The sequence below is a fragment of the Pteropus vampyrus genome, unplaced genomic scaffold, assembly GCF_000151845.1.
Source record: "Pteropus vampyrus isolate Shadow unplaced genomic scaffold, Pvam_2.0 Scaffold172, whole genome shotgun sequence".
Taxonomy (NCBI): domain Eukaryota; kingdom Metazoa; phylum Chordata; class Mammalia; order Chiroptera; family Pteropodidae; genus Pteropus; species Pteropus vampyrus.
The window spans coordinates 704137-727249 of record NW_011888953.1 but is presented as its reverse complement, the minus strand read 5'-3'; the positions used below and the strand labels follow the sequence as shown (position 1 = coordinate 727249).

Here is a 23113-nt window from a genome sequence, read left to right as displayed (position 1 = left end):
TAAAAACACTCAATGTAATTAGAATTAGAGTCAGTCAAAGAGTAAAAGGACATTTTATAGCAATATGAAATGCCCCAAGTTAGCTAGTTATTTTAGAACTCATTTTAAAAAATGAAAAAGTAGTATTTTAAATCAACATTAAAAAAAAAAAAAAATCAGAACAACGAGGAACAAGAAAAACTAAGGTCAATGTTGTCCTGGTCAAAGAATTATCTTTCTGGTGCCAAGAAAAAAACCATGATCTTGAATACTGTGCATGCTTAGCTGAATAAATTCCGTACCCAAAGCAAATAGCTATTTGCTTCAATGAACTGACTTATATAAGGATAGTTGTATTACACTGGTCTCCTAAGCTAATAATTGAACTCTCCAGAAGTTTTTGAGGTAAAGAAGCCCTACTTATGTATTCCACCATGTATGCCCACACTGTGCTCCTCCTACAATGAAAGGATACCAGGGGTTACAAAAGTCGTTTTAGTTGTTGTGCCCTGCTTCTAAATAACTGAAAAGGAACAGGACTATGGTAGATAAAAGCTATCTTCTTTGATAAACAGAAGGATCTTGACCAAAATCAAATAAAAACTCCAAGGAAGAGTCAGGAAACGTTTGTACATCTAGGCTGAAACAGTGGCTGGAGATGTATACCAACAGTCATCTGAGAACGAGTCAGGGGCAGGCCAGGGGACTCCCCCATCACTGTACTCTGTATCTTCCCTTCCAAACCTCTCTATGTTCTGGTGTTTCCCACTCAAGACGGTGACCAGATAATGAGGAAGTGGAGGCAGGACATGCAAAGCAGCTAAGGACTATTGCTATCTCTTTCACTGGATGGGACTCTCAGCCATTAGGGCTCATTCAGGTCCTTACACTTATTCATTCAACCCTTCAAAGAAGTTCTTGACTTTAAGAATTTGTTTCTACATTAATCCATTATCCTGAGGACAAATATTTGTTAAAATGTTAATAAAACAACCTAAATGGTTAATAATAGGATAATGATAAAATATGTATGGTGTATCTATAAAATGAATCAATATTATGCTCTCAAATTTAATGACATTTCATAATTTAATGTTTTATAAAAAGTGTAAGATTTCGTATAAATACTTACAAATGGCTCTTTGGCCCAAACAATTATTTCTATACCTACCAAAGACTGAAAGGAAATATGCTGTAATGCTAATAATTAGTATCTCCGGGTGATAGTACATTTTGTTTTCCTTTAACTTATATAATCAAGGAAATCTATGATGTTATTTTTTTAAAGACGCAATAGATACCAAGTAAGTAGTTTCCAAAACTAGAAAGTACATAAGTAGGGGATGTGATAAACCCCTTAATTCATTAGACAGGTACCAAAGAGAACATGTTAAAAAGAAAATAGAGACTCTAAGAAGAACTGGTTTCTTAACTCTGTAAGCACTTACAACTTACGGAATAAATTCAGAAAACCTTTTTGCTGACATTTTCAAAGATAATAATGCGAATTATTCTCCATGTCTAACGCTGTTCCAAAAGTTCAAACCCTCATATTTCTTGCTTGAGTTACTGCGGCAGCTTCCTAATTGGTCTCCCTGCCCTTATCCTTCAGCAGGGGCAACAAATATAATGAAAATGGCAGGGCGGAGCGGCGGGGAAGCAATACTTCTCACTTAAACAGAAATGTTGATAGTAACCAATCACTATTTTCTTGGTTTCACCAAATAAAGTTTCTACAAAAAAAACACCAAATTAAGACAAAGTTTCTTCACTAAGGGTAATCACATCATGACTTTTGGAACGAATAGAATGAAAGATCACGTCCTGGTGAAATAACTCTAATGAAAAGCCAGGCTCTGGTTAAACATAATTAGGTCCACACTGTCATTCTAGCATGATTTCCAAATTGCAGAAAATGCATGTGCAGCATTTATCAAAACAACATCAACACTCGACAGTAGTGAAAATATCTATACAAAAATCAAAACTTTCTCAGAGTTGGTTAATGAAGTTAACACCGAAGGAAAAAAATAATTTAAGTACGAACCAAAAGAAGAAAACACACGTTTTCAAACAATCTGTGAAAAGAGTTTTTTAAAAAAAACTGAGGAGGCAGAACTATCTTAATGCTAGCTACTGAAGGGACAACTAAAGGCTTCTGTGCCAATTTTGTGTAATCATGAGAAAGAACAGTAAGAAAGCACCAATGTAGGGGGAAAGTCTAGTGAGATCAGGAAATACGAAAAAATATGAAAAGAAAAAGATGAATAAAATGAGCTTATTAAGGAAAAAGTGAAAAGTTCATAAGAGCCCTCATTAATGATGGCAGAAATGCACCTCATAAAATCACAAGTGGATAAGATAGAGAATAAAGAACACTGAAAACGCCTCAGCGCAAAGCAATGGGCATGTGTAAGTGTCCTCAGATGAGATCAAGATGGAGGAAAGGTAGCTGAGAACCATCCAGACTTCTCCCTGGCACAATGCACAGTTCTTATGCAGCACCATCTGCCACATCTAAAAATCCAGACACTTGAGGCTTCTCTAATTAGTACTTGTCTTCAGTCATTAGCAGGAAAATAGAGGCTAGAAAATGTTAATTATTATTGATTTAAACTTTGTTTTAAAAGGTTGCTTTCTCTGCCCTGTTCTTTTCCTATTTTATATTTCTAAAAAGTTTTATTTTAAAGCTCAAATAAGAATAAGAATGCATCCTTGGATGACAATGTTTTTGTTTTTACTTGGCAAACATTATTTATATCTCAGGCAAGGGAAGGAACAGAGACGCTGCCAGGCAATAACTTTTTTATTTTTTATTTAGCCTCAATCCATTATAGCCACAAAAATGGGCCCGATCCTGAAGGCTGTTAGTGAAAAAGCTGCACACCTGCAAATGTGTGATGCAAAGTGAGGGCTGTGGTGGGAGGGAGGAATCACATTACAGAATTTTTTCCCTGAGTCATTTTAACTTTCGAAAAGGTTTAGGATGAACATTCTTCTTTTATCAAGAAATAAAAAACCAAACGACAAGCAATAATGTCTGGAATCATTAAAAAAACAAAACAAAACACTATAAATAATCCCAAATTAGCAAAAGCTGAAGACTAGAAAAATGGAAGGAGGAGGCAATGAGCAATAACAGAAAAAATTACAAGTTAGATGTAGAGGTGCTCTGGATCTTAATTTAGCCCAGAAAATGGGTAAGATGAAGAGAAAACGTGGAGAAAAAGGTCAGCATGCAGGGAACATCCTTCCCAAAATCCAAAAGAGAAAAAAAAATTTTTTAATTAATTCAAAGGAGCAAGATGGTGCATATCTTCTTAAGCTTCATGCTAAGGGATGCTATGACTAGTGCAAAAATATAGGAGAAAATGACATGAAAGCAAAAAGGGCTTGTAGCAAATATATATTTACTACAATATATATTTACTATGTAGACATATTTACTAGATGTCTACATAGAAATGCACAAGGACTGAAAAGATGAGCGGCTATTAAAAAATTTGCAATCTTAAAAGTGGCAGTAATTATGATTGCACAGTCATTATTGAAACTGATCTAGTTAATTCGATCTTTACCAACAGACAGTCTGCAATGCCCAGTGAAAATAAGCTGACAAAAGAACATGCTATGTCAAGAAAATATGCACATGCCTGGGGAGCCATAGACCTAGTGATGAAATGTGGTAAAGTATATTTAAAGTGAGTTTAAAAATAGAAAGATTATCACATTAATGACCACATAATCAGAGTACTTACCAAATTAAAGATGTAGATGACACATTTTATAGAAATGACAAAATTGGCTCAGAAATAAGAATAGTGATATCATGAGACATACCAATTATTTGAACATCTTCTGTTCAAATTTTGCTAATAAATTCTACATTGCCTTCTGACGAGTTCTATCTTTCAGAATGAAACAGTGAGAGAAACCATGATTCTGGATTTCTAACCAATGAAAATAAACTGCTTGGTAAAGTAGAAATGATAGAAACCCTGAGAAGTGACCAAGTAAAATTGGAATTTGTAATAGACAAGGAACTGAATCTTGGACATACATAGAAATGTATCCTGGTCTTTGAAGAAAAGCAGATTTCGAAAAGTTGAGAAGAAAAAATAAGCAGGATCTATTGGTCAGAAACTCTAAATGATGAATGGGCTTATCAGGCTCTTAAAACCCTCATTCTGACAACATGAAAATAGATCATCTTGATGATGAAAAGAATGGTATATAAGGATAGCAAGGATAACTATGTTTCCTCATATTTTAAAAGAGAGACACCCATGACCTAGGACAAAAGGGAGTCACATGAAACTTTAAGAGATATGTCAAAGGCACAAAACTGGAATGAGATGAATCATGTCCAAAAGCTGATGAAAAAGTGTTTTGGGGTGATTCTGTTGTTTTTGCTAATGGAGAATTTGGAAACAATAATCACCACTGCTTGAGACAGATGACAGAAAGAAGTACAGCACTTCAATTTCCTTTTGTTCCTGACGGCCCTATCAGGAAGGAGAAGGCAGAACTAATATAGTTAAGGAGGAATTGAATTCCAAGAAAAGATGCCCAGATTCTCTGAACTCTTTCCAGGTTGTAGACCCAAAAAAATTATAGCCCAAGATTCTTAAAGAGACTTAAGATATATGGTCATAGAATTACAGTCAAGTGAAAAATGGTAGAGATGGCAGAAGATGGAGAGAGGCAAACATCATCCTTTTCAAAACGGGGCTTCATTCACAAGAGTATTTTTGAATAATTATCAAACACATTACCTGTAAAGTCATAAACAGAGAAAAGAATAGCGTTAGACATGAGTAAAAGCCATGCCAAATGAACTTTATTAATTTGCATATCAGGCTAACACACTGGCAGCCCAGGAAAAAAGCAGTGTGTGATTTCACAAAGCACTTGACCAAATCCTTCACCCAAGGATTCTACAGACATAGTGAGAAAATGTGACTTGGATTTATTCACTTTAAGTCAATGTGAGTTAAGCACCTACTAGATACAGCAATGAAGAACAGGGACAGGGAGCCTGCTCTGATATACAGGTAGGTAGATAATAACTACCTGAAGAACCACAAAAGTATCTGATGGCTAGACAAAGCCTAAGAAGTCTCCAAAGCTGTTAATTTTAGCTTTGGGGCGGGGGGGGGGGGGGGGGCATGTATTTTTTTAAGAACCTTATGAAAGATACAGACTAGCCATACACACAAAATTTCTTTATAAAATCCTTCATGAGGTTCAGGGGATTGGTCCATAAACATCCCCCCCATCCACTCTACCTACCAGCCTCAGACCTCAAATAAGAAGAAAATCCCTGTTCTAATAGTTTGATATCTTTGGTCCTATCCTGTTCAACATCTTTATCAAGTCCTTAAATAAAGACAGAGAACACATTCTTACTTGTTATGGGGCAAGGGGTCTAGGTGCAACATGCAATTCCAAACAGATGTGTTCCTGTTCCCTTCAGAGAAGACAACCTCAGGCTCATGACCTCCAAGTGTTTACCAAAGGTTTCAGTGAGAAAAACAATATTCAAGGATTCCAACCACTCTCTTAATGCTCCAAGAATAGTATGCCCCTGGAGCAAAAGAATATCTTTATATCACAATTATAAAGTCAGTTTCTCTTTCTTGCCATAAAGTAAGTTCTTTATCACAATTAAAACAGGATGCCTAAGGTAAAATTCTATCTAGTTTTAATAGCAGGAATAGGTGTACTTCACCTAATCATTGGTTGCCTTTAAGTTATAGGTACAATCAAATCTATAAATAAGCACTTTACTGTTTATTTGGCATCCTGCGGCTCATTCATGCTTGCCCTTACGGTATAATTTTTTAGTTCAATCCTAGCTCCACTTTACAGCCCTAACCATTGTTTGTCTTTCTTTTTATAGTCCTGCTTTTAATTGATGTTGTCTTGTATATGATCTGTGTCTTATAAATATCTCTGGAACAAATTAGATAAAAATTAAACAGTGCATTTGTCAAACTGGAGAATGATACAAGGCCAGAAGGAATAGCTGACATGATTAAGGTAGAAAATGGTCTCTTCTGGTTAGGAAAATAAAATAGGCCAAGATTAACTGACTGAAAGTCACTAAGGATCAAAGTTAATATGTACAATAATGCCTGGTCTAATAATTTTTTGGAAAATAAAAGATTTTAGCTAACCATCATCACAAAGACCACAAAAAAAAACCCACCAAAAGCATCTTCCTTTTTCTTCTTGCCGCCTAACCTCAGAGTTGATGATAATCACCTTCAACCAAATGCTTGTTATGAAACAAAAACAGTCCTTCTTCCCTATAATATCTCATTGAAAAACATGAGATGAGAAGGAAAATGGATGAAGAAGTTTGAATTCTTCAGAAAAAAAGTTTTAAAATAAATCAATTGATTAAAACTATGTCTAGCAGCAAAATTAGTAGGACATATTGATCCAAAAAAAAAAAAAAAAAAGGTAGAGCTAATAATTACTTCGTGGACTATGTTAACAGTTTTCGTAATGTCGTAATGTGAGAGAAATATTTTTTTATTTAAAAGCAGCTTATGATAAGTATTATGTTCATTTCTACTGACTTTAATACCATGTCCAAACAGTTTGGTCCATGCTGGTATTTTGCTAACACTTTTTACTTGACCGAAAATGCCAATCTTCACTAAATATGTGATTTAATGACATTCAGGCAGTATTATAAATATACGATTTTATGTGTTATATCTGTTTCTATAAGGAAATTTTATTAGAGCTATGGCAATCCCAGAGAAGTAATTAAAATGAGTACATCTACCCAAATGAATTAAAATATTTCTAACATGTTCATTCAAAGCACCAGTCTTACACTAGTCAGGAAAAAATTATACCATTATCACACATCCCAAAAGAAACTGAGAGACTTGATATAACTAATAGAATTAAGCTGGAACATTTGTCAATGAAGAGAGTTATAGAGAAACAGAGAAAAAGAAAGTTTATGTTGGGTTTTACAGCCACAGAAAAATTGCCTATCAGTGTTGCCAACTAAAACTTTAAAAGGTTACTATTTAAGACTGCTTCCTTCAATTTGGGTCTTTTAATCATTCTTGGAGCTTTTTATAATTCAAGAACATAGTATTTAACACATAAACTGCAAAGGAGAATTGAGTTAAACTCTAACATTTCCGGAACACAGATAATGGCTGCTTAATCTAACTGTGATCGTGAGTCGAATTCAGCTTGTGAATGAGTCAATAATTCCTAAATTTAAAATCATTTAGTGTGTGCAATAGAATAAAAGCTTTCTTTTTTTTCATTTCTTCTTTTAAATGTTCTCCATGTTTTCATTTCTATGAAGCAGTAAACAAAGCAGAATCCTAATCCCATTTATTTCATTAAAAAACTAAAATGCCATGTTTGTTTTCCCAAATTTAGTGAAAGCAAAGTAGGCATAAAATGCAAAAATAAATAAACTTCAAAACAAAATACACTCTCTCCTTTCTCTGTCTTTCAATGTCCCAAACTAGCCCTTTAAGTCCTAAAGAAATTCAAACATAATCATCACATTCTCAGCTGTGATTTTAGGAGTGAGAGCAAATGGCTCTTCCCTTAGAACAAATAGCAGAGACACAATCAGTTTCAAGGCTGATGTCACTTGGTCCCCATTTTCTCCAACAAGCTGAATTGCAGAGTCTCTCCTGACTAGGAAAGCAGGGCCAGTCCTAACTCCAAGGCTATCATGCACGACTGAAATCTATAGTGAATAATGCTGATAGAGGTCTCTAATCTAAAATGTCTTCTTGGCATACACAGTTCATTCCTGAAACCCAATACCATATTCAAAAAGTTAAGAATGACAATTAAAAGAAGCACCCTGACTTTTTAGACAGAATTTATCCATTAAAGAAAAGTGGCTATGGTCGATAGAAAATATCAATTTATTGAAGCTAATATTCTGTAAGAGTAATTTCTGTCTATATGATTCTAATGCCATGTATTTCATTGATTTCTCCTATACTTAAAAAATGAGACAACAAAGCATGATACAGAAAACAGGATTTGGGGTCAGAAGATGTAGATTCTGGTTTTAGCCCTAATATCTCCTAGCACTGTATTTTTATTTGAACCATTTACAGTCATTTCTTCTCTAAAATGTGAAAGTTTAACTTTAAATGATGCCTAATATTCTTTCCAGCCCTCTCACGCTGTAAGTATACATTAGTTCCTGGATATTTTATCATAAGACCTTAAATTACGCACATCAGCATATCTTATAATTATCCTAGGTTTTTGAACGCTTAGATAGATTCCCTCTTACGGGGCGTACTGAATAAATGCAACCCATGATTTTAATTCCATGATATTTAGTATATTTTCAATACCCCTCTGTACTGGTTTATTTGCTGGGTCAAATCTCTCCTTACTAAGCTGACGATTGCATTTACAAGGCCAGTTTATTTGTCACCAATTTATAACCCTTCACATATCTAGTTAACTATCATATGACCTGTTCTTGTTTAGCTGAGTAATAAAAGCCTACTGAATGAGACACACCATCTATTCCAGCCAACATTAAAAAGCACACCTTGAGATAAAATGATTCTAGAGAAGTCAGAGGAAGCTAGTCACGGTAATAAGGAAGGGAATTACAGGGCAGCTGGTGGCAGATTATCAAGTCTCTCAATGCAGGGCTTGACAAAGGCCTCAAACATAAAGCTGTCAGGACCCACCATTGAGCATAGGCATTTTTTGCTTTCTTAGACCATGGCAGGATAATGATGTCAATCAACTAGAATGGGCAGAACATTTCTAAGCCAGCAAAGTGATGCTTTTATTTTAAAACGGCTGGTTCAGTGGCTCCAACATCATTTATCAAGCATCTATTAAGTGCCAGGCATTGTGTCAGATGCTGGGGATATAAAGATGAGTAGAATAAGGTCCCACAATGTGCTCGGTCTAATGGAGGAGATAGGTAAACAGCTAATCACAATATAACATGGTAACAAATGCTATAATAGAGGGAAAGCTTCACTGAGCAGCAGCAGATGAGCCATGAAAAGAAGATCAGGGATGGCATTCGGGCAGCAGGCACGGCAAGGGTGAAGGCCCGCGGTCAGGATGCTGTCAATGGGAACGTACAGAGATAACGCCTGTGAAAGGATTTAGGGTGCGCAGGAACAGGAGTGACGGACAGAAGGTGGGAATTTTTATTTTATAGATCGAGAAGCCTAATTTTGGAAAAGCTATCAGATATAGCAATGGCTACCCTGAACAAAAAAGAAATGTGGTTTCCTTCATATTTCAAAAAACTCACAAGAGAGTTCACCTTAACTAAGGCTGCCAGGGCGGTTTCTTTGGATTACTGTGGCTTCTCTCCAAAAAGAAATTTTTAACACCTTGGCAATTAGTCTCTCACTTTTATTAATTTTTGGTTTGTGCACCTGGATTTTCTAGGGGCCTAGTAAAAGGCCACTGGGAAATTTGAATATATTCTAATTTTAGGAGGCTGCCATATGCTATGGGCTCAAACTACAATAATGATACATGCAGAAATGTGTTTATAAGAAATATAACCAGTAACACAAAAGGGGTCAATGAATAATGTTTATCATTTTCCTCTCATATATCTCCTCCTTAAATCATTTCTGTAAGCCATGACTTTAAAATGCCTTTCAAGTTATATTCTTGAATCAGAAAGATTGAGAGAGTAACTTTTAAAAAAGAAAAAAAAAATAGCAGCTAATTTATAAAATGAAACAATCTTGCATGCAAGCCGTAATTATCACTTCAGTATTTGTAGACTAGATCTATATTTAGGGTGGAAAAAAATAACACTTTTTGACAAGGTCTCTGAAAGAAGTGAGGAAAGCCACTATTATTTTAATAGGAGTGACTTTAAAATCCCAAGCTAAATTCTTAACATCTGCATGGAATAAATCAATAAGTAGGTCAAAAGTTGTTAGTGAAAAACTAAAAGGCAAAATTAGTAAATAGAATCTCCTTTTTTGCAATAAGACAATTTTGTAAGAGAGCTTCCCCTCAGTTTATATCAGTCATACTGTGCCTTATTATTCAATAACCTTTCAGGAGAGAATATCACAGGTAAAGAATCCAAAACCATTATATGATGTTGGAAATGTCCTCTGGCCCTTTCTTCCCTTCTCTTTCTCAACATAATCTACGTCCCATTTGCAAGGAGATGATTCTGTGAGAAATCATGACCATAAGTTTTAGAGAGCTGTCTCAAAACAGTGAATCAACAGAGCACTTGACTCGCATCTTATTTTAGAAATGGGTTCTGTAGGTATAGCTGCCAGTTATGCTTACCCTCTCTCAGAGAGCCTTATCCATCTTTCTTCCATAACTGGGTTACTGCTGCAGGTTCAAGATGCTCTTTCTTTTCTAGTTTACCAGCTAAAGCCAATTAAGTTCTTGCCCAGAGTGGAGGATCCCCTAGGAAGCTGGGTTCACACCCAAAGAGCCTAGCTCCAGAGCACACATCATTCACAATCCTGCACTTCCTCTTCCTCTCTCTTCTAAAAACTCCTCATCTAAGTGGGAGATTTTGAGAACACCTGGAAATAAATTACTAGAGACATTCCCATTAAAATAACTATAGTAATACTTACAACACATAAAATCACAAAAGAAATACAAACAGCCAATAAATATTCAACATCTCTTGCCATCAAAGATAAGCAAATTGAAACCATAGGGCAGCATTTTTCACCTAGCGAATTATTGAAAAAAAACTTAAGTATAATATCTATCTTACCAAGAATGATTCAAAATGAAACTTTTATATATCAGTGTGGGGTTATAACTGAAGTTATCTTCCTAGAGAACGATTTAGCAATATTTATCAAAAGCTCATAAAAGGATGATGTACAGCTCCCAAAAAATCTACTTCTAGAAATTTTGTCAAGGAAAATAATTAGACATGCACAGAAATAAGAATACTCACTAAAGCATTATTAATAATTATGAAAGCTGGAAAATAACATAAAAGTCCAACAATAGGGAGCGATTAGTATAAATCTGAGTATAACTACTGAAATATCCTTTTGGGGGGAATATTCAATAACCTGCAAAAACATTCTTAATGTGTTATATAATAAAAAAATATAGGCAATATGGTCTTAATTTTATAAAAACAAACATATGTATGAACAGGAATTAAAGAAATCAAGCCAAGAGACATCCAATTCGATTTTTTTTCCCCTCAGGGTCCTTGGTTCCATGCAGGAAGGCTCTCATTTTATAGCTTTTAGGAGATTATCCTGTTTTATAATTTTTAAGAGGTTAACATCACTGAACGGGTTTTAATTCTGTGTTTATAGAAGTACTGACGCTGTCCCGGAGCTACACTTAGTTGGCTAAAAAATTTGATTAGTTAAATGTCTGTGATCCTGCCAGTAGGCAGGTAGAAAATCACATTCAAAATGTTAATACTGGAAAGGGTAAAGCAAAAGGCACCTTAAAATCTACCCACTATCCTTCAGTTGTGCTTAAGAACGTAGGCTTTGGAGAAAGAAATAAATGTGTTTAGATGGTAACTCACCCCCTTACTAGCTTCGTTAATGTACAGTCTTTCCTTATCCTCGTTTCCTTCCCTTATAAAATAAAGATAATAAAACCTACCTCACTGGGTTATTATAATTGGTGACTTAAAGTGCTTTACATATAAGTGCATTATCATTAAGCCGTAACTCACCTGCTATTGCCACCGTTGAAAATATTTCAATTATAAAGTCTACTGCACTCTGTGTAGGGTATACTTTGGTTCTGTCCATTATTCTTGATGAATTTTTCTTCCTTGAGTATTGTCTGTGTCAGCAAAGCTTTTCCAAAATTTAAAATGAAATTCTAAACTGAAAAAATCTTTTTCACAATGCCAGGAAAACTTATATCCTTTCCCCTAAATATTAAAGGAAACCAAAATAGCTTCTCTAAATGAATAACACAGATCCTTTTCACTGAAAATGTACTAGAGTTTTTCACATTTCTGTTTAACTTTCCTCCTGTAAGATCTGGATTTAAAATTCTCTTCAAAGTAATTGAATATACACTTAAGTTATTCTGTGACAGAAAAACTGTGTATTAAAGTAAAATTTCAGAAGCTGGAGGTGGTTCCATAGAGTAGTGGTTAGCACATCTGCTTTATACCCAGAAGGTCCTGGGTTCATGCCCCAGTGGATCCACGGCCCATACTAGGGTGTGCCAGGCCTCCTGAGTGTGCCAGGCCCCGAGCTCATGCTGCAAGCGCACGGAAGGAGACACCTCGCTTTCAGAGATCTAGTTCTTAAGGGGAGATGGCAACATCTGTAGGTCAGGGGTAGAAATGGGGTGGGAGGATTTAAAAAAAATGTTTTTTCAGAAGCTGAATTGGAGAGGTGATCTATTTTCTTGGACATGAGTGGTTCATTCCATTTGTTCATGGAACAAACCATAGAATAGAAAATCGTTACCTTCTAACAGTTAAGTCATTCTTGATTTCTAATCTTTCATTGTTTCTCCCAAATTAACCAACTGTTTCAACCTATTTCATCCAAAAACAAACAAAATATAACTTTTCATAAATCTGAATATTCAATAAGGCAAAGCTTTCATAAGGAAGCAGTGAAAACACCTGCAGACTAGTTTATTTATTATGTAACAGTGTGCTTCGTCCTAAGGAAATATGGAAAATATCTATTTTTGGACCTTTTAGTCTCTCTGATGTTTGCAGGCAGTCATGTGCCCACGGTTGCACATAAATCATCAAGGAATATCTCAGGGCCTCTTTATTCATTTTGTCTCCCTTGTTCGTAAAAGAATAACAAATGTTACTTTCACTCAAAAAGAAGTCAAGATGGATATTCAGTAGGAGCAAGTTTCATCAGCTGACAAACTTTAGTTTTCATCCCAAACCAGTATAAGAAAAGATGAATAGGTGACCAACTAATACTCCATTTAAAATATGACAGCAGAGGGAGGTCATCAACTTTTGAGTTGACAGCAGTCCGCCTTTATGCTGTTTTGCTTTCCATGGTTTCAGTTAGCTGCTGTCAACTACGGTCTGAAAATAGTAAATGAAAAATTCCAGAAATAACTCATAAGTTTTAAACCGCAAGCCCTTCGGGGCAGCATGATAAAATCTCGCACCATTCTGTTCCGTCCTGCCCAGACGTGATTCCTCCCTCTGTCTAGTGTCTTTACGCTGTATTGCTACCTGCCTGTTAGTCACTTAGCAGACATCTTGGTTATCAGATCAACTCTCACAGTATCGCAGTGCTTATGTTCAAGTAACCCTTATTTTACTTAATATCATATTCACAGAACTTTTACTACCGTACAATGTTATAATTGTTCCATTTTATTATCAGTTATTATTGTTAATCTCTTACTATGCCTAATTTATAAATTAAACTCTATGATAGGTATGTGTGTGGTATAGGAAAATATATATCATACATAGGGTTCGATACTATCTGTGGTTTTAGGCATCCACTGTGAGTCTTAGAACGTATCCCCCACAGACAAGAGGGGGCTACTCTATCCAACTTAAGCTAATGAAATGACAGATTTATAAGAACCTTCCTTTCTTCAAGATGTCCATAATGCTCTTCTTAAAAGTCATCATAGTTTTTGCATGATCCACATACTTAGGTTGATTTTGCATGATCCACATATTTAGGTTGATTTTTGTGGGCTTTAAGATTAGGTAATTTACCAATGATTAAAACTAACAGTATATTTAAAACACAATCTAGGTTAGTTTTTTCATAATGCACTAAGATTTTAGATATTGGGGATGTTATAGAATTTTCATTCCCTTGGATCTCAAGAACTTTGGAAGACAGGGCAAGAATCAGGAGGATGTGCCTCGCCAGCTGCCATTCGTTGCATAGTTCTATAGTCATAATCACTGGGTCAGTGAGAACAGCAGCAGGCATCTGAGGTTTATTAACCAAAGCAGCAGGAGGGATCAAGTTAAGAAACATAGCACTTCTGAGCTTTAGAAAACACATTCAAATGCCCTATCCCACTGGTGCTCAAAATAGACCCATGAAATAGACAAACAGGAGATGCTATAAAGACGCTGAGATTCTAAAGTAATTTGTCCAAGGTCACAACACTAGTGAGAAGCAAAAATGTGATTGTTAATCTTGGATTCTGTTCATTAAAAAAAAAAAAAAAAAAAAGGAAAAAAAAAAAGACAAAGAATACAGAGACTCCTCAAAATTTAGTTCCAGGCCTTCTTTTCCTAAGTGGGCTTTTCTATTCTATGACTCTAACTTATCATATACGTGTGGATTGTTCACAATTACATAACTCCCTTCCAGACCTCTCTTCTGAGCACAACATACAGATCCACCTGCACCTGCAACATCACCACTTGAACGCCTAAAAACCCCAATCAACCCTAGCAGAGCTCATTTCCCCTCCTCCTACAAAAGCTGTTCCTCCCAGGTTTCCTCATCTCAGTGACAAATCATTGCTCAAGTCAGGCCTCGGAGTTATCTTAATCTCTGCCTTTCCTCCACCCCCACGCTCCGCATCTAAGGCATCAGCAAGTCTGAGAGAGTCCTCTTCCAAAATACAGTATACATCAATTCCGTCATCCCTCACCACCTCCACACCACCACGCCATAGTCCAAGTCACCATCACCTTTTCCCTGGGCCACTGCAACAGTCTTGTCACTGTCCACCTTGCCTCCTTCATGCCTCCATAAAATTTAGTGTACACAAAACACTTAAAATAAAATCATGACCAGTTCATGTGCACATGAAGTCCTAGCTCCTATAAGAGCCCACAGAGCTACCTACCTACCCCAGAGACACAGAATGACTCCAACTCTGGGCTACTTCCATAACTTCTGAAAACTCTGCCAGCCAGTTGGAGCTGAAACCACATGCCAGACGAATATCAGGTTGGAGAAGTCCTCGCCCTGTCATTCCAGGGCACTGACATTCACCTGGCTGTGCATTTGTGTACACAAAAGACTGGCCCTCGAGTATGAGATCAAACAGTCAAGAAAAAGCAGTATGCTTCTAATAAAATGAGTCCATCAATAGGCAATTATATGAAAGGCAGATTTATTGACAAAGGCACTGAGAATTTAAAGAAATTGTACCAATGGTGGCTGGATAAACAAGTTGCCACATATAACCTTCCTTTCTTTGTGGTTGCCCCCCGAAATAAGCCTACCAAATTGCATAGTCATTTCACTAGTTTTACATAAATTCATATCACTTAGTTAAATTTTTTCCTGATTCTCTTCAAACTACTTATCATTATTTTTAGTTCTACTTAAATTCATTGGTCCTTTAAGAAATAATACTGAGTGACATTTAATATATTCAAACTACATAAATGGAAATTAAGCTGTAAATCAAGAATCTGCAAACTTTTTTCTGTAATGGGCCAGATAACATTTTAGGCTCTCTGAGTACATACTGTCTTTGTCATATATTCTTCATTTTTTAACAACCCTTTAAAAATATGAAAACAGTCTTAGCTCTTAAGCAGTACAAAAGCAGGCCATGGGCTATAGTTTATCAACATTCATTGTATATAATAATAACTGTGAACTAAAAGTATATATAGAACATATACAGTTATATACATGAAGTCAGCCTTTCATTTAATACAAAGCATATTGGTTCAAGAGGCTTCCTTTTCCTGAAGCAGGTACTAAAACTAGGAATGCTCTATATGAGAGAAGACTGAAGACTATGCCCTAGTTTTCACGAGGCAAAAAATTCTGCCCGGATTTTTTTTCCCCTCCCTAGATGGTCAAGGAGAAAAGATGTTCACTAAGAACTAAGGAAGCATCACTTATAATGTACATATGTATATTGATTTTTGAAAGCCTGGGTTTATACAATGCAGGTTGATAAAACACAAATTTGTGAAGCCTCAAAAATTATACATAGATACAAAGTCACAGAGCCAAAAATAACTAGAATAAAATTCACCAATCCATCAAAACAAAAAAGGGATGTACTATTAAAATGACTTTCTTTTAGGATCTCTGCACTAACAATAAAAAATAGCACCAAAACTTTGTAAGGATGATAATGGCATACAAATGACTTGCTGTAATTGGTATTTCTACCCCACAATGCAACGAAGTCCATTGTACCTGAGATAATGGAACTCTCTCACATAGTTGCTGCATTGTTACCAAGCAACAAGAAATAAAATGTCAGGATTAGTACTTGATTTAACATATCTTTATCATCGATAAACTATATTTTTATTCTGCTATTCTTCTGGATGTTAAATGGTCATTAGACAAATAATTATATTCAGTGATCTTCAAGAGTATACAAAAAAAATTAACACTGGACATTAACCAAGGCCATATTTCTTTATATTTTCTACTTCCTTGGTAGAAACAGTAAAATTTCACAATGGTAATTCATGACTGATATGGTTATTTTGCCAAAATAATAGACTATAATGTGTCTTCATTAGCATTCAAATATTTTCAAACCAATGTTGCATTTCATTGAAATTCAAGGAAATGAATAAATTGTCTTTACATATATCAATCCCTTGAAATAAGTAGAATCAATCAGTTCAGTTGTATAAGGATAGTATCTTATCTGTCAAAGCATTCTATATCTGGCTAAATTTATAACATAAGAATGTACAGACAGCTCTTTCACAGTGGTTTAGTAATTAATTAAAATAATAAAATAATAAAATCCAAATGCATGAAAAAAATCTTATAACTGAAAAACTACAAGAGAAAGAAATGTAAACTAAAGATATTATATAATTTAACAGGTCTAAGAAATCAATCAATAAAGATGATATCCATAGTTTACCACATCCATCCCAAAAGTTAATGCTTGGGAAGTATTTGTTTTAAGTGGATAAAATCTTTAATTTTCCTGTTTATGCCTGTTTTTCCTTGTACATTCTCTTGGAAAAATTATGTTTCATTGCTTCTGAAACTGTAACATCATAAGGCATTAACAATCTAAAGATTAAGAATAAAAGAAATTTAAGAGGAAAGGAATTATGTTTATCTTTTAAGTATTTTCGTTTTCTCTAAAGCAGGAAGATAACCAAAATCTCCAAAACATTGATACATTAATTTGTCTGTTTGGTGGAAATTAAATGTTCACAGGATCCACTGCTGCACTTTAATCGTATGGTTAAAACCCACTGTGTTCCCACTGTATATTGTAAAGTGAAGCAACAACTCGTTTGATCACTTCTAAGATCATTCATGAGCAGTTCAATGCAAAGTTCTCCAAATAGGGCCAGAGAGTCACAAAAGCCAGGAGGTGCCAATCCCAAAATCACATTTTCTATTCACCTCTGTGTTTTAAAGTCAAATTTAGGCCCAATCATCTCTTGGAAACTATGGCAAAATAAACTAAAAATATAAATTATATTTCACATAGCCTCGGAAGAAGGTATTACCATTACTCTCAAGAAAGGTACTCCTCGGCCCACCACACTGCACTAAATAAAGTAGGGTATGCTGTCCCTGTTCTTCAAACCCACTGGGAATGCTCCCACCTCAGATCTTTTCACCCCTACTCCTTCCTTCCCCTGCCCAGGTTAGGTTGTTCCACCAGAAGCTACTGGGTAGTTAGCTTCCTCATTTCCTTGAGGTCTTTACTCAAAAGTTATTTCAGTGAGGCCTTTCACTGACCACTCTATCTAAAATTTCTCTTTATTCGCCTGACATTGCATGTCCCATTTCATGCTTTTCTTCTCCTTAACATTTATCAATATCTAATACACTACCTATTTTACTTATTTATTGTATTGATTGGTTATCCTGATCATCAGAATGTAACCTCTGTGAGAGCACGGATTTGTCTCTGTTTTGTTCACTGTTGTATCTCCAGAACCTAGAACAGTGCCTGCCTGGCATACCAGAATTTCTGAGCTACGCTAAACTTTTCTTAAAATGTCACCAAGGTATAACAACTGGTACTTGTTTAAAAATAATAGAGGAGGAGGAAGGAGATAGGGTTGTAGATGGGGAAGGAGTGACCATGGGTTAGTAAACATTAGAACTGGGTGATGGCCTCAGAAGCATTCATTACACTCCTGTTTACTGTTGCGTATATTCATTACCCTTCATAATAAACATTAAAAACAAAAATTTTTAATTAATATCATTTACACTGCAGTCTTCACTGTTTTTCACACACCAATCAGAAACAACACAACACATTTCTGCTTGGCAAGATGGCATATGTTCTCATAATATTTTCCTCTAGTTAATCTCCTAAGGAGAGATGGCATGTGCCAGGCATTAGTACAGAACATAGCAGTCTCTGTTCCCAAAGGTTGGCTCTTACAACAAAAGACCTTCAGATATCACTTTGGAAAATAATTTTCCATATGTCCCTCCATATCTTACGATTTATAATTGTTTTTAAAGCAAAAGACTGAGGAACACAACGCTCCTGATAGTGGTTTTCTCTGCAGGGGAGGCAGGTGGATGAAAATGAGTATGAACAATCCTCCAATTCTTATGTTAGGTGGGTTCACTAGTGTTCAATTTATTATTATGCTTCATAATCCACACAGGTTACATATACATAATATTTGTGTGCATCAAATATCATATAATATAAATAATTCTTTCATAAGCAAATATATAAATATAGCCTAATATAAATAACTTTACTGAAGTTGTCATCATGAATATACTTATTTTAACTAAAAGCTGACTTTAGCTAAAATAGCTGAAAAAGCCTTGTGTAAACCTTGCTATCTTCTAACACCAGCCGAGGCACACGCCTGAGGAAATCAGCTGGGTTATTTCGGTCACAGGCAGCCTCAACAGCCTTCGGTGGCTGAGTCAAACGACCTTCTCTGACAACGTAGGCATGGCAGGCTGCTTGCAAGAGACAAGGTGTCCACAAGCTTCTAAGTGAAGCACTCCTGCCCCTCCCCCTAGATTTTCTATTATAAGTTGCTCTAAAACAGTGTAGAAACAGATATTACTTCTCAAAGAAACCTGGGATGGTGGAATATGCACCCAGGAGACGGGCAGAGGAGGGACTCACAGGAAGTTGAGGGTTAACAAGCCCCCTCCAGAAGCCAAATGAATTCCCTTCAGAAAACTGAAAAGCTCCTGCTGCTCCTTATTATATACCCAGAATGCTCCACCAAGAGTCGTTCCTTGGATGCTTTGCATTTAAACTTGTGAAGTTTATCAGGAAAGACTTCACCCACTCAAAGTGAGGGAGGTCCAGAAATACTACTGTCTGGGCTAAAAAGAGAAACATCTTTCTGGCATGTGGGCCAACTGTATTTATACCCACTTGTATTTATTTTTCCCGAGTAACCACCCAGTTCCTGAAGAGAGAAAGATATAGCCAGTATTCACTATGTCACAACTTTTGGTGACACATGCAAATGGCTGCAGGTTTTAAGAAATACAAATGCAATATTCATATGGATTTTGTTAAAGGAGAAAACAGACACAATTGATCACCTCTTTGGTTTTACACAATACGTTTGTTTAGAACACATCTGAAAGAAAACTTTTCCTAAAAGGGGAAATGTTTTCCTTTTACAGAAAATGGAAATAATTTATGTCAAGGGCAAATTTAATATTTTCTTTAATTCGAGATAAACATACTGGTTTACTTCTTGACATTAAAAAAAGCAAGAGAAAGCTTGTCTGTTCCTTTTCCACCCTACTCCTAAATCCAAAAACATTTTAAGATATCCAAGAGAGTCATCATTAACATTAGGTATTTACAGTTCTAATGTCCTTAAAACTCAAGTTATAGGATGTAAACTATAGGATGTAAACAGGGAGAAAGGTCGAAAAGATACAGGATTGTGGAGTGGCATGGAACTTCAAGAGACAGGCTATAACTCAGATTCTGCTACTGAGAAGTCCTCCATGTCCTCGTGTATAAGAGAAAGAAGATAAGCTAAAGGTGCTAAGAAAAAGTCTTTGAGATGTAGGGAGCAGTGACTGTTATAGTTCCCACTGATTAAGATATGGCAGAATAGACGTTCAATCACCATGTTTAGGGACATTTGCGTAAAACTACAAAAGCTCAAAGAGCCGGCTTTACAATGGAATGAACGGAGCCCAAGAGAAAGACTGAATGAATCACAGGGCTACTGACCGCAGGATGATGCTTTTCCCAAAGCCACCTCCGAGCTAGAGGGTAGTGGAAGAAAAAAAACCACAGTTGGCATAACTGCCAAGGAAGGTCAGGGGTAGAAGAATGTATTAGCCAAAAAACTCCTTATCTGCTTAATTCTAATAGCATTGAAACATATTTTCAATATCTTTCAAGAGTTTGTAACAACATCCATTTATGATGATTTGAGATTATTTCACAAAATAATAGAGAAATGCAGATACCCTTGGGTTAGTCTTTCTACAGTTTTATCCTAGCTCCATCTAGCTGCATAATATCAGGTATGTAACTTATCGGGTATGTAACTTAACCTCTCTGCGTTTTAAAGTCTTCATCTGTAAAATGAAGATAATAATGGTTCCTATCTCATAAAACTGTGGTGAGGATTAAAATAATAATAATTTACAGCAATATAAAATAATGTACAAGGAATACAGCAAAGATTAATATATAATAAATACTTGATTAATGGTAGTTATTATTATTATTACTATTTAGCAGGCGGAAGAATATGCAGGTAATCTGTGTTCTCTCAAGATTCCTCTTAAATACTATGCTTCAGAGATCAGCACATAATCATCCATCCCACCAGGACCAATGTAAAATAAAGCTGGACAGGGCTAGAAGAAAAGGATTATAGAATCTGAGAGGCCAATAAAGGTAACAGAGTGCACAGAACATAGCACAGAAGAGGAGCTGGAGGTCCACGGTTCACTATACTTAGAATAATCCAAAATCATAAAGTCAAAATAAACTGCATATCAGAAACAACCCTATCTATTCATTATCTCCAATCCCAACTTATTTTTCTACTTTTGATCACTCAGTTCTTAGAATTCAACCTGTGGGCATATGGACCTCTTCTACTATAAGCATGCAGAGGAGGTAGTCTTACAATAATCTATTGTCTAGGTAGTTGTTTCATTTGTAGTCCTAAACTAGAATGACAAATTAGATTTTAATAAAGATTTATAAACTTTCTGTATCTACACTGATCAACAGAGTAGTCAGTCACTATATGTGACTACTGAAGAGAAATGAAATTTCTACTTATTTTTCATTAATTTAAATTTTAAGTCACATATGGTTAATGGCTACCATTTGGACAGTGCAGGTTTAGTTAACTGGGACTGGCTGTCTGCAGCACTGTATTAAAAGGGATCCTAATGGAAGTGTGGCCCGAAGAGGAAAGATCAGGATGCGTGTTGCAGGACAAAATCTTTATCATATTTGCAGGCTCAGTTAAAGGATTTTATCTCCCCTTTCTTTATATAAAAAGAGAACCTCTCTGATATTTACAGTGATTCTCAGCTATTTGAGGGTCATTTTCTGCTCTTGGAAGAAATAAGATTGGCTGAAAAGAGCCAGATTACAGAAGGAAAAAAACAGAACTGTACCAAGGAAAATACATAATGCTCCTTGATACTCAGAGAAGACATACTGACTTCCAGTAGTTTTACTGAAGTATGTAAAATCAATAGAGTGTTAAACTATCAATTATCTTAAGCTAAGTCATAAGCCTTTCTTCAGTAATGTTACATATGTTCGCCATGGACAGGTTATTATGTTTGCCATGGACAAATGATTCAATAAATTTTTTTAAAAAAAATTACAGAGAGTAAACCACATTATCCATTTTAAATGAAGAAAATATATGAAAGCCACTGCAAAAGAAACCACCATGTCTGAGTTGAAAGTACCACATCCCCCAGCACTTTAAAAATAATACACTTCACTTTCAAAGAAAAAAATAGAACTGTAACATTTGATTGTTTTAAAAATATCACTGTGCTGCCTCTATGAAACACCATCTTGGCCAAGCATATGGAGAAATCAAAGAATGTCATATATAATACTACCTTCATGAGAAAAATCAAGAACATATATTCTCATTTCCAGATCCCAAGATGGGTTCCTATAAATCCCTCCAAGGGAAACCTATCTCAAACTACCATGAAAATTTACTTCCAAGGTGATTCTCAAAGCCTCAAGTTAGGAATCATTTGAAGTTTCCTTGCAGGTTCAAGTGTGTATAATGAAAATGGCAGGATTATAGTTTAAGCACCTTTTTCTGCCCCCAGAACTTTAACCCTGGGAAAGCTCTAGAATTATTCAGGTCTGACTCAAATTCTGAGATGTCTAAAGGAGAGTCAGTCAGTACTTTCATTTAACTGCTCTGAATAGAACTACATCAATTATTTATACTATCCTCCTTCTTCCTTAAAGAATTTGCAGTATCTAACACAGTAAGATAACAGATTTCTAAAACAACTTACTATTTTCCTGGGATTCTATATACAAAAATTCATCTTGGATTTTCACCCAAGGTCTCTTTTACTCAAGTACCAAAGGACTTTTATAAGTTGGTCCCATCACAGCTTGATTCCCAAAGGAAGTATTCTATTGAGACCCTAGCAACCAGAAAGCTAATGTCACAGCAAAATTTCAACTATCATACATTTAAATCCAATCCTTCCATATCCAAAATGAAAAGGCTGTCATTTTTTATCCTCCAAAAAACAAATGAACTGTTGTTCTTTTTCTTGAACTAAAATACAATATCAAGTTCAAAATTTAACATCAGGAAATCAGAGATAACCTCTTCTCTTACCTCTACCACCGTGGTTTCTGCAGCTTTGCACATCGGCAAGTTGAAATTCCGTGCACTTTTCCTACATTAGGGGCCGGAGAAATAAGGAAATGGGCAAAGAAGATGACGTATAAGAAGTGCCTCTTTCAGCTTCAAATATAGATTAAAAGAATTTCTGTGAACTAAGAAACAGTGAATCTTTTCAAAAAGAGCATATCATGTTTTCCATTACAAAGTTTTCTAACTACTTCATAAATAAAAACAATATGATACCCACGTCATTCAATTGCATAGTTTTTTATGGAATTGAGGGAAAGAGGAACTATTTTTCATATTTGACATATAGATTATATATACACGGAAAAATAAAATGGATATCAATAAATCTGTTTACAGCTAATTTCCCTAAATCTTTTAACCAGGATGCCATTT

At 35.5% G+C, this 23113-nt stretch overlaps 1 protein-coding gene across 1 annotated transcript in view; it reads right to left on the bottom strand.

The window, feature by feature from the left end:
• Positions 1 to 23113, bottom strand: part of OXCT1 (3-oxoacid CoA-transferase 1) — a 118878-nt gene that overhangs the window by 70695 nt on the left and 25070 nt on the right. The gene's annotated exons all lie outside the window — the stretch shown is intronic.